The sequence below is a fragment of the Felis catus genome, chromosome A1 (assembly GCF_018350175.1).
Source record: "Felis catus isolate Fca126 chromosome A1, F.catus_Fca126_mat1.0, whole genome shotgun sequence".
Taxonomy (NCBI): domain Eukaryota; kingdom Metazoa; phylum Chordata; class Mammalia; order Carnivora; family Felidae; genus Felis; species Felis catus.
The window spans coordinates 206501877-206515228 of NC_058368.1; the positions used below are offsets into that span (position 1 = coordinate 206501877).

Genomic DNA, 13352 nt, shown 5'->3' on the forward strand with positions numbered 1-13352 from the left:
TCTTCAGTTTTGTAATTAATTTACAATTATTTTTAATGGCAGTTCTTTTAAAAAAATTAGTTGGCTGGACCGTACTCCTGGAATACGGCACTTTTTCTCTTTTCTTCAACAGACATTTCAGCTACTCTCAAGCACTCACTTTTAGCCATTGCCCAACATTTGGAATCCTGATGATGCCTTTCTTTGGACGTGTCCCTTAGGTACGTATACCCAGTTCTTAGAACAGTGCCTGACACTTAAAGGGTGACGCTTAATTCCTTCTTAATGAATGCAGAAATTCAGGTGTGATTTATTTATTTATTTTTTAATCTCACCAAAAACTCACTTTGACCGAATGAATGGACCCAAATTAAAAGAAAAAAATAAAACAGTCAGCATGAGGACTTCTACTGTGGTCACATAGCATCTTGTTTGGTTTAGATTCTCAGCCTCTCTGACAAAGCTTTTCTTCTGTCCTCACTGAACCAGAGATGTTGGACAATTTCTGAGCAAAGAGAAAAAAATGTTGTTCACTTAGAAGTGCTTATAATCCGATTAACCTAAATCCCAATAAATGTGACATTACCAGCCAAAATGCTTTATAACTTTGATATTTGTAAATGGGAGCTACAGACAAATCTTACTAAACCTTTTTAGATTCTGGTTGTATAGATTCTGGCTGTATTATTCCCACTGAACGAAATTTCATCTTGCATATAGAAAACTTAAAAGGCTGCTAGTCCAGAACGTTTCCATAGGGGTAATGAAAATCATGGAATGGCTGAAGACTGGATTTAATTGTATACTTAGCAGGCTAGTATTTAATTTCTCCTGAGGTCATTAATTATATAGCTTATCACATTGAGAGAAATTGCCGTCTTTGATAATATAAAATTGAATTTCATTTGATAATCACGATGAAGTACAGACTATCAAGTATGCATTCCTTTTCCATGGTGTTGACATTCAGGTATCGTCAGTTTTCTTAGTGCTTTAAATTATATGGTGGAGTGGCTGCCAAAATACTTGAAAGGAGAATAAATAGATTTACTGATTCAAATTTGGCAGTAATTTTGCAGGAATGAGGATAGGCCGTTACAACATTCTAATCACAAAACTCCAAAGGGATTTCAGTGTAATCTTTATGTTTTAAGTACTGTTTAGTTGTTGGACTAAGATACCGTGTGCTCCTGTAATTGTCTTTGAGCTTTGTGCACTGGGTAATCCTTTAGCATGATCAATCCAGAGGGGTGAAGAGGGATGAATTAGCTATCTTTTTACCTATTTCCCAGAAACAGTCCCTAGAAACTAGAGGAAAAGTTTTCTAAAGGATTGGCGATAGGTAGTTTGGTCCCACCGAGTGGCTATAGTTCCAAAGTTGGTACCTTAAATGACACGTGTGTTCTATTTCCTTGGTGTTAGCTATGAGAATTGCTATACAGAGTTTTCAGACTTGGGACATTGGGAGCAAACAGAACAAAATGGAGAGCCACTTCCTTCGCTTTATTAGATCTGAGTTTTCTGAGGCTATAGAAATGTATCGTTTTGTTAAATTTGTTTAATTATGCTCTGTCTTTGTTTGTAGTGCCTACCCATTGCGTGGCAATTTCCTTAAGGTCAAAGACTGTCTCAATCCATATAACCCATAGCAGAAAACCAGTAGGCTTACCAGGTTCTTACCTGATGTTTTACTGGATAGGCTGTTATTTTAACTTTCAGTTTGGTAAGTCAAAAGTAAAAAACTAGATGGCAGTGGATTTTAAAGGTGGATTTTAAAATATTATCAATATTTTCTTCTCAGTGCTCCTAGGACAGAGACAGGATTTGGGGCTGACCATTTCTGTGTTCTGGGAGGGATTCTTTTGTGGGCACTCTGAGTCATGCAGGTGTGAATCAAGTCAAACTAAGTCGCATGTATTGATTTCTTATTATGTGCGGCACTTTTCTAAATGGTAGTAACTCATTTAAGCCTCATAACAACCTTGTGATATAGGTACTAAATACTAACTTCATTCTATGAATGAGGCAACTGAGGTACAAGTCATACAGTGTAAGGGGTAGACCTGGGATTTGAGACCAGGAAGTCAGGCTGCAGAGCATATATTTAGAGACAGTCACAACTACTTCCTTATATGTCTTGGAATGGTTCCCAACAGTGCCAAAGGAATCCAAAAGCACTTATTTCAGACAAGGATTTTGAATGTTATGTTTTCTAATGTAAAAAGCCATCCTATGGAAGAAGCCATATCTCTTCAGAACCTCTATGTATGTAATGTATGGATGTATGTATGTATCTATGTAGTCTACTTACTGTGGTCGGCAGAATAGTGCCCACCCAGAGATGTTTATGCCCTAATCTTGAAGGCTGTGGATATGTTATGTTACATGGCAAGGGTGAATTAAGGTTGCAGGTGGAATCAAGATTTCTAATGTGCTGACCTTAACATTCGGAGACTATCCTGAGTTATTTGGGAGGACCCAGTGTGAAAGTGGAATTGGGAGTCAGAAGGGCATTAGAATCATAAAATAGGAGAAAGATTTGACCAGCCATTGCAGTCTTTACAGATGGAAAGAACCACAAGCCTGGAATTGTGACTACCTTTTAGAAGCTGTAAAAGGCGAAGAAATGGATCCTTCTTCTATAACCTCAAGAAAGAATTGCAGCCCTGCTACATTTTGATTTTAGCTCTGTGAGACCCATGCCAGACTTCTGACCTCCAGGACTATAAGAAAAGAAATTTGTGTTGTTTTAAGACAGGAAGTTTGTGGTAATTTTTTATATTGGCAATAGGAAAGTAATATACTTACTTATTTACCATAAGTGAGGAATTGGTAATTTCTTTGGTGGGTGGGGAGATAGGGCTTGGGGGTTTTTGTTAATGATAGGAGACAAAAAAAAAATCTAAGAATCTCTAGGTCAACTAAGAGCTGGCCTCAGAATTTTTTATTCAAAAGTTAATTATAAATTTACTAAGATTAGGTCAGTGTTGTGCAATATTTATGATTTTTCTGAATTCTCAACACATGAACATCGTTCAAGATTGAAAAAGTGTAGAAGAACATAAAACGGTAAGCATGTATTTGCTTTTCAAAATTTGCTTCTTCAGGGTCCCAGGACAGAAACAGGATTTTACGTTGTTTTTGTCTCATCACCTAGGATTTTACCTTATCGCTAAGCTACCTACCTTCGCTCCTCAGAGGCATCACTAACATCAGTTTCTTCTAGAAATGTTTCATGTCTCTATGAGCATATGTTTATGTATAGTCTTTTCCTCTTAAATAACAGTAACATACAGGCCTTTGCATTTATTTCTATCTTAAATTCAGAAAAAAAATTTATGATAATTAAAAATAAGCAAAACAGAATGTTAACGAAGTTGGTGGGAGGGGAGCTGTGCATGATTTTCCACATTTATGTATTCCATGAATTGAAATATATCCAGGAGAGGCAATAGTGAAGGGTATACTATGGCTTATGTAAAACAGGTACTCAAAATGTTATATGATGAACTAATGAATACGTATGAGATGACTGGGTAGCCAAGCTAAGATTTCATTCGCAGGCTTCTTGCAGAAATTCCTGGGGAAGAGAACATGAATACCCAGGATATAAGTTCTGACCGAAACGTGACTCTTCTGTCTTAGGGTTTAGATCTTTGAAACCTGAATGGCAATGGTAGAAGGTGAGGGCAAAAGCAACCTGTCATTTCAAAGCTGCAGGTGTATCTGCATGAGCTGGAGACTCGAACACACCTTCAGCAGAAAGAGTTCTTTAGTTAGGGAAACCACAGGACTGGGGTAGTTGGTTTTATAATTACAGAGCTTTGCTCATAATTAGAAAAGTATATGTTTGACAGCCATAGCTCTCAGTAGCTAAACTGCTCTACGTCACATTGTTGGAAGGTGTTTATGTTCTAGTCAGAGCTGGATCTCTGAAGACACCATGCCCTTTAGGTAATTTCTAAATTTACTGATACAGAAATAGTTACTTACTCTCTTGTGAAAATATTTTGTGTGTACTCATTTTTTCCAAGTGAAGTTAGTAGCTGAGCTTTGGAAAGGTTGGAGATGGGAAGATGACACCCTACCCAGCATCTTGGATTGGCTTAGATGAATGATGGATTTTGTAGGGCTCTGGATATAGCATATTGCTTCCAGCTCCAAGTGATATTGTACAGCCTAAGAGTGGGTGGAGGGCTTTTCATCTCACCTATGGCACAGAGCCCAGGAGCTTTCTGGCATCAAAGGACTACAGACCGCATCTTTGGCATGGGCATTCGCATTCTCACGGTGGGCATCATCTGCAGTGGCAGCTAGGGAGTCCTTCAAGAAGCTTTGTAAGCATAGTTACACAAACTCATACACATCATCATACATATGTGTAGGATTCTTTATATTTTGTATAAACCAAAGTGTACTAGACATAACGTTTTGCTCACTTGTACATTGTTTATCTTAAAAGAAGGAATTGTCAGGGTGCCTGGGTGGCTCAGTCGGTTAAGCGTCCGACTTGATTTCAGCTCAGGTCATGATCTCACAGTTTGTGGGATCGAGCCCCACGTCAGGCTCTGCACTGACAGCATGGAGCCTGCTTGGGATTCTCTCTCCTCTCTCTTGGCCCCTCCCCCACTCACTCTCTTTCTCTCTCTCAAAATAAATTAAAAAACTTAAAAAAAAGAAGGAATTGTCAGCCAAAAAAAAAAAAAAAAACAACCAAGGATTTGAAAGTTGATAATGATTAAAAATGTCAGTAACTCAAATTGCTTGAACAATTACTTTGTGCCAGGTACTATGTGCTTTATGTGTCTTTGCTCATTAATCTGCATAGTTGCTCAGCAGAGGTTCATAGGTACCTCACAGAGTAAGGAGCTTCCTGGCTGTAGATGTTTTTAAGCAGATATTGGTGACCATTTGCTCCAAATGTAATAGAGAAGGTTCCTCCTTTGCGGGTAAGTCAGAAGAGGTGATTGCTAGACCCTTTCCAAGTGTCAGTGCTTAGGACTCCACCAGTTAATGATTGAATGCAGGGCGGGGTTATTTGGAGTGCTCAGTAATGTTTGCCAAGGACCAATGAAGACTTGAGTTTCTCTCTTGCCTCTGGGTAATGATTGGTGCAGGTTAGAGGTGATGAGGGCAGTCCCTGCATGCTACTCTCATTGAACTGAATCCAGTGCAGGGTGGCTCGCTCTGTCTTCTAGACTGAGTGCGTGACCTTGATTAAATCAGGTTATAGAGCAAATTGGAGGTCTGTAGAGAAGCTGTCTTATTTTTTCTACGACCTCTGAGGCTTCTTCAAGTAACAGATACGCATCCAGACTTTTATCCTTTACGTGAGCTTCATCGCTGAGCTACAAGGATGGCTTAAAATGGCAAGTTTAGGTCATCCGACTACTCAATTGGTGCTTTCTGAAAAACAGTTCTATCAGAGGAGCAGGCTGTTAATTGCTTCATTAATCCATCAGTGATTTCTTTGTCAGGAACCATTCTAAATGCTTGAAAGATAACTTCCTCTTTGGACGGATAATCACATAAAGAAACAGCTGGGTGCTATATTAGCACTGCAATGGAGATGGGGGCAGATGTGGTAACATCAAGGAGGAATGACGTTTAGTGACCGAGGTGTCACGGCGGCAGTCATGCCTCAGCTGGGATGTGAAGGATGAATAGGATTTCACCAGGCAAAGAAGAGAAAGAAGATAATTCTGTTCGGGGAGGTGATAGCTCTGAGGCTTGAAGCTCTGAGAGAGAAGGGCACGCTGCCGACGGGGGGATGGTCACAGCTTCAGCAACGTGGGGGTGGGGAAGGTGGGGTGTGTTCATGCTGGAACAGTGTGTGATACTGTGTGCTAGTAGAATAAGAGGTGAAGCTGTGTAACTGAAAAGCTGAACGTCGAGAAAGAAGGAGCCTACTTAAAAGCCAGGCAGAGAATTAAAACAAAACAAAACAAAACAAACAAAAAACCCCCACATGTTAAAAAAAAATACATCTTGACTCATAATTTTATTTTTTACTTTATAAGTTTTTATTTAAATTCCAGTAGCTCACATATGGTGAATATTAATTTCAGGTGTACAATTTAAGTGATTCAACACTTGCATACAACGCCCAGTGCTCATCACAACGAGTGCACTCTTTAATCGTCATCACTGGGGCCGCCTGGGTGGCTCAGTCAGTAAAGCGTCTGACTTTGGCTCAGGACATGATCTCAGGGTTCAGGAGTTTGAGCCCCGCATTGGACTCTGTGCTGGCTCAGAGCCTGGAACCTGCTTTGGATTCTGTGTCTCCCTCTGTCATTGCCCCTCCCCTACTCATGCCTTCTCTCTCTCTCTCTCTCTCTCTCTCTCAAAAATTCATTAAATTCTCTCTCATTCTTAAAAAAACATTAAAAAAAATTAATTGTCATCACCTATTTTACGCATATCCTCACCCACCTCCCCTCTGGCAACCATTAGTTTGTTCTCGATAGTTAACAGTCTGTTTCTTGAGGGGCGCCTGGGTGGCTCAGTTGGTTTCATCTGACTCTTGATTTTGGCCCAGGTCATGATCTCACAGTTGGTGGGTTCGAGCCCTACATCAGGCTCTGCACTGACAGTGCGGTGCAGAACCTACGTGGGGTTCTCTCTCCCTCTCTCTCTGTTCCTCCCTCCCCGACCCCCCCCCCGCCCTTGTGCTCTCTCTCTCTCAAAACAAATAAACTTTTTTTTTTAAAGAGTCTGTTTCTCAGTTTGACCCATAATTTTAAATGATAGACCATGGTTATTGACTTTAGACATTCCCAGGGGTAAGTAAAGATGGGCCGCAACAGTTGCCTAGAAAATTGATGTTTGAAAAAATCGTTTTAATGTTTATTTATTTTTGAGAGAGAGAGAGAGAGAGAGAGAGAGAGAGAGAGAGAGAGTGAGCTGGGGAGGGGCAGAGAGAGAGGGAGACACAGAATCCAAAGTAGGCTCCAAGCTCTGAGTTGTCAGCACAGAGCCCAATGCAGGGTTTGAACTCACGAACCATGAGACCACGACCTGAGCTAATTTCTGACACTTAACTGAGCCACCCAGGCACCCCAAAAATTGACAGTTTTGTGTGAACAAGTTAGGAGCCCAGCTCAGAATGTGAACTGGAACCCCCAGACATCTGAAACAGCAAGCAATTTTTGCACCTGCAAACCAAATTTCAGTCTTCACATACAGGCAATGAAAAGGAGATTTTTTTATATATTTATTTATTTATTTTTGTTAGCCACATCCACACACACAAGATAGTGATTTCCATCTGTGGTGTTACTTTAAATGAAAATGGAGCTTCCTGCTCAGAGCTCAGAGGTGTGCTTTTGGTGAGCGTCAAGTGCCATGCTCTGTGACATCTCACTCACAGAGACTAACCCAAGCTCTGTCAGTGTCTGTGAGTGGTCCAAGCATTTCATTCCCATGCCAGATGGTGAGCACCTTCAGGAGAAGGATCACGTCTTAGGGTTCTCTGTACCTTGAATACATTTGCCTTACATGTTAACTGAATAGCTGAATGAATTCTATTCACAGGCCATCCCGGAGAACCTATGAATAGTCTGATCTTCGGTTTTGCCACTGACCAGAACCACCCTCCTTGTCCAGGCTGACATTGACAGGCCTAATTTTGCCTCTGTGACCTGTTTTTTTTTAATGTTTATTTATTTTTGAGAGAGAGACAGAACACAAGCAGGGGAGGGACAGAGAGAGAGAGAGGGAGACACAGAATCCGAAGCAGGCTCCAAGCTCTGAGCTGTCAGCACAGAGCCCAATGCAGGGCTCAAACCCACAAACCACGAGATCATGACCTAAGCTGAAGTCAGATGCTTAACTGACTGAGCCACCTCTGTGGCCCATCAAAAAAAAAAATTCACCTAGAGACTAATGTTCAAAGTTCCCTTGTTTCAAGCCATGGAACAGTAGTCATTTGATTAAAAAGCCAGTGGTTAATTAAAGTGCTAAAGACTTTCTTTGGGAGGGCTCATCTCCTTTGTAGACCTCTGTAGGGTCCTCCTATCTCTTTCCTGAAGAGCACCCTTTACCTCACCCTTCTCTAGTAGAATCTGCAAACTTTGCATCCCATCTAATTTTACCCATCTCTTTGTCCATTCCCTTAGGGTCTTGCTCTCTGAAGTTGGCTAATGGCTAAAGTCATCTGTGCCCAGCGCTAGAGTCTGGAAGTTCAACTTGAATTTTGATAGGCACTTGGCGGAAACAGGGAATTGACTCAAAAGAAAGAGAGAACATTCTGGGACTTTTGACCTTTCTCAGATCAAGTACCCATCCGGACCTGGATTCAGAGGCAGCTCAGAGTAACTCAAACTCTCTTTAGGTGCCTCAAGTGAGAAGTAGCCAGATGGTGAGCAATTCTCTGAAACCAGACAGAAATTGAGAACAGTGAAATGATTCTTTCTCCTCCCACTACTGGCTGGGAGTTTATTTAAACACACACACACACACACACACACACACACACACACACACACACACGTAAGAGCAGGAGACTAATTGTGAATGAAATAAAGAACATCAAAAGAATCTTCCTAATTAGCTTAAATACTGATTGTTACCATTAGAAAATGAGTCAGCCTAAAAACACATGTAATTGCAGTCTTCCTGTGTTGTGGGAAGCCTAGAGACCGAAGAACTACATTATTAGCAGGAAAGGACAGGCCATGGTGACATCCATCATAAAGAAGAGATGGTTTTTCCAGCACTGACTGTGGCATGTGACATTTGCTTGACTGAATGCAAAGCATTTGATGCCCAGGAGGCTGGTAGTCGTCCCTACACAGCCAGTACATGAGTGGCAAGCACATATTACCACTCCTGCTTGGCAAATGGGAAACCGAGGAACTGGAAATTGTAATAACTAGAATTGAAGTGAATCATCAAAGTTTAGGGCAAAGTTGTGAGAGAGACTTTGGTGCCCTATTTCTCTTACTGTGCTCTTTTCCCTCCCTTCTCAATGCTTCTTTCTTATTGCACAGTTCTCCTATTTAAATTTTTCTTGGAGGTGAGCCTGGGTGGCTTAGTCTGTTAAGCATCCAATTCAGCGCAGGTCATGATCTCATGGTTCTTGAGTTCGAGCCTTGCGTTGAGCCCTGTGCTGACATTTCAGAGCCTGGAGCCTGCTTCAGATTCTGTGTCTCCCTCTCTCTCTCTCTACCCCTCCCCTGTTCTCTCTCTCTCTCTCTCTCTCTCTCTCTCTCTCTCTCTCTCTCAAATAAACATATATATTTTTTAATTTTCCTTGGAGAAACTGTGTGCTTTTTATACCTCTGTGTGAATGTTAATCATCATCCCCCTTGGAGAGGGCACTTGACTATTAACTCTTATCCCTAATAATGATATAAAACTTTTTCAAGAGGCCCTCCTAAACCCTAAATTCGTAAAGAAATTACAAGCATCCATAATTAGCATGAATCTGGTAGAGGAGGAAGGTAGAAGAAACAGACTCTTTCCTGGTGCCCCTGACATCCTATCGCAGACCTGCCCTGTGTAAGGTGAGATATCTAGGAACAGGTGGAGTAGCAGAGAACAATTGGATTTCTTCTGATGATGCAAGTGTGAATGGCTGACTTGCTAAGTTAACGAAAAGAGTTTGTATTATGAGAAATTACTTGAGAAGTATGTGATGCCCAGATTGGGGATTATTGATTAGTAGAATTGTCTTAGTTCAATCAAAATACAATAAACAAAACCAATTTGTATGTCATTGCTTCTTCAAATTTTTCTAATTATATGGCCCTGGGTAGGTATTTTAATCTTAGTAGTGCTGTGAACTTTTGGGCAGTCTTGTGAAGTCTATGGGCCCCTTTATAGAGTAGTACTTTTTTTTTTTTTTTGAGAGGGCGAGAGAGAGTGTGCACGTGTACCTGAGCAGAAGGGAGAAGGGCAGAGAGAAAGGGAGAGGGAGAGGATCTTAAGCAGGCTCCATGCCTAGTGTGGAGCTGGTTGCCAAACTCCATCTCATGATCGTGAGATATGACCTGAGCCAAAATCCAGAGATGGATGCTTAACTAACTGAGCCACCCAGGCACCCTGACAATAGCATTTTTAATACATAAAATCAAACACTTAAAAAACTTCAAAGAAAACCAATACTACTGGAAGACATTAATCAAAATTGTTGAAAATTTGTGATATATGCTTTAGTAATGAATTAAAAACAAGATCTAGTGCACAGACATAATGGTTTCATAACTTCATAGTAGTGATGAATACAAATAATATTTTAAGATACCTACAACAACTATACTGTGATATTAAAATATTTGAGGTTTCTTTGGAGGTGAAGTTACAAATACCTGAATACCTGTGGCTATTAGTGACTACTGGTCCATATTTATAATGGAATGAAATGCTATATTTAATTCAAGGTTGATAAAAGGTTTGCAGTAGACTTCTTTGGCTTAACAGTCTATCTACCTCTTTGAGCTGTGGGTGGTGTTGGAGGGAGAACATGGCCTTTGAATCTCAGCTCTGAGTTCAAGTCTCCATGAAGACTTTACTTCCAGCATGTCTCAGCTATTTTAGTTAACCTTTTGGAATTCAGTTTGCTTTGATTACAATGGGAAAATAGTGAATTCTGCATGAAGTTATTGAACAGACTAAATGATATAATGTATATTTAACATCTAGCACAATGCCTGTCATGAAGAGGGAGCTCAGCAAGTAACAACTCCGTCTGGACACCTTTTCCCCCACAGCCGAAGGAAAAGCGAAGTAGGTAAGATATTTGTAAAGATAAGTCTCTCACTAACATCCTAGTCCTGGATAATTCGCTGTCTGAGACAGGGTACATACAGTCTTTTAGTTTCAAGAGAATTTGGGAAGGAAGATACTCTGGAAAATATATTCCATTTTATGCATCTCTAAGCCAAGCCATAAATGTAGCTGTCTAAAATTTCAAGTCTGTAAAATTCAAACAAGTTTTCAGGAGTTAATTGTTAAAAGGTAATTAAAATTCCAGTGAAATAAGATACCATTTTAGGATTGGGAATGCTGGCTTCTCTGTTTTATGATGATATTAAGGTTTTGGTAGAGTCCTCATCTTGTCCCATGCAGAACCAAGAGAGGGCTGTCCTACCACTGAGTTCTGCAGGATCTATGTGGAAGAGGAGGACAAAACCCTGGTCTGCTCAGGAACCTGAGCTGCTCCCTCAAGCCATAGGTCAGACACAAAGCAGCTAATGGACGCAGTGGCCAATTTCAGGTGCTTTGTGGACATCCCTAAACTGAGTTGATCCACAAGGTATTTCCTGAGTAAAAACTTCTTGAATTTTAGCTTCTTAAGCTGTCAAGAAGTTATTGGATTTTTGGAATTTTTATTGTTACGTATTCCAGATATCTTAGAATCTAAAAAAATTTATTTGAATTTTAAATGTAAAAAAACAGAACTTATTGTGTGGTATATAAGGCATAAATATTCAATTTAATGAAACTTATTTAACTTTTTGTTTTCAGATTTGGGAAGCTACAATCAAGGTCATTTGGGAAGTAGGACCCAGTGTATTAGCATTACCTGTGGGTGTCCACATAGAGATTTATAGACACAGGAAAGGCTAGATCATGAGAGTGCCCCGTAAAGGCACCACGTTTCACCAGGGAGAAATGCATGCAAGTTACCTCACAAATGTTAAGAAATATGCCTAATTAATTGTATGGTGCATTTTCCATGGTATTTGCTTTATTCATTTCATGTGCATTTTGATTAAAAATTTTACATTTTATTATCTCTTATGTTTTTCAATAAATACAAACCAGGACTGATTTTTTTTCCCTCTTTTTTTCATTCTTCTCAGAGGTGTGGTGAGCATCGAGTAAGATAATAATTTTGCAATGCTTATGTCTTGTCCATTTGGGCTGCTGTAACAAAATGCCACACACTGAGTAGCTTATGGATAACAGAAACTTATCTCTCACAGTTCTAGAGGATGGCAGTCCGAAATCACGGTGCCAGCGTGTCGGGTGAGGGTTCGCTTTCAGGTTATAACTTCTTATATCCTCTAGTGGCAGAAGGGGCTCCTGGAGCCTTTGTTATAAGGCACTAATCACCTTCCAAAGGCTCCACCTCCTAATACCATCACCTTTGGGGGTAAGAATTCGACATATGAATTTTGGGAGGACACACTCTGTGATACTGTGATTTATGAGACATACCTAGTTGGCCGTTTAGATGCCCAAAATATACAGTAGTTCCTCCTTTCTGCAGTTTCGCTTTCTGCAGTTCGTTACCTGAGGTCAACCTCGGTCCAGAAGCAGGTGATCCCCCTTCTGACATTATCAGAAGGTCAACAGGAGCCTAAGGCTACATCACAATGCCTACATCCTTCACCTCACCTCATCATGTAGGCATTTTATCATCTCACATCATCCCAAGAATAAGGGTGAGTACAGTACAATAAGAAATTTTGAGAGAGAGAGAAACCACATTTATGTAACTTTTTATCACAGTATATTGTTATAATCTATTTTATTGTTGTTGCTAATCTCTTTGTGTGCCTATTGTATAAATTAAGCTTTATCATAGATATGTATATATAAGAAAAAACATAGTATATATAGGATTCTGTACTATCTGCAGTTTTAGGCATCCACTAGGGATCTTGGAATGTATCCCCTCGAATAAAAGAGGACTACTGTATCTCTCATATATATTTAGTCTTTCTCCGCAGTCCCTGGCTCACAGTTCCCCAAACCCTTGGAATTTCCTAAGTGTTGAGAATGACAAAGGTGTCTTATGTCATGTTAATGAGACGACCTCTGGAAAGCACCTAAGGCTGGGGGGTGCTTTCCAGGAGAACCAACCTTGTGATCCGGTTGGGACTTTCAAGCAACTCCCCAACCTCTGGGGAGGGGAGAAGCCCTGGAGGTTGAATTCATCATCAAAGGCCAACAATTTGATCAACCATGCCTATATAATGAAGCCTTCAGGAAAACCACAAGGACAGGGTTTGGAGAGCTTCTGGGTCAGTGAATGCATGGAAGTGCTGGAAGAATGGTGTCTTGGATAGAGCATGGGAGCTCGTTCCCCAAGCCTTGTCCCGTGCAGCTCTTCCGTCTGGTTGTTCTTCAGTTATATCTTCTTATGATAAACAGGAAATCTAGTAAGTAAAATGTTTTTCCGAGTCTGTGAGCTGCTCTAGCAAATTAATCCAACCCAAGGGAGTGAGACTTGGGAACCTGTAATTTACAGCTGGTTGGTCAGAAGTACAGATAACAGCCTCAGCTTGCAACTGGCATCTGAAGTTGAGGGTGGCACTCTTGAAGGACTGAACTCTTAACTTGTAGAACCTAATGCTGTCTCTGGCTAGATGGTGTCAGAGAACACCGATGGTGTCCGAGAATTGCTTGTTGGTATGAAGGGA

The 13352-nt window shown here is 40.5% G+C and overlaps 1 long non-coding RNA gene across 1 annotated transcript; it reads left to right on the plus strand.

Annotated features, from left to right (window-relative positions):
* Positions 1–206: 206 nt before the first annotated feature.
* LOC102899686 lies at positions 207–11754 on the plus strand. The gene is made up of 3 exons (XR_002145474.3): positions 207–3048; positions 10624–10711; positions 11449–11754. It is a non-coding gene; the product is annotated as an uncharacterized LOC102899686 (long non-coding RNA).
* The last annotated feature ends 1598 nt before the right edge of the window (positions 11755–13352 follow it).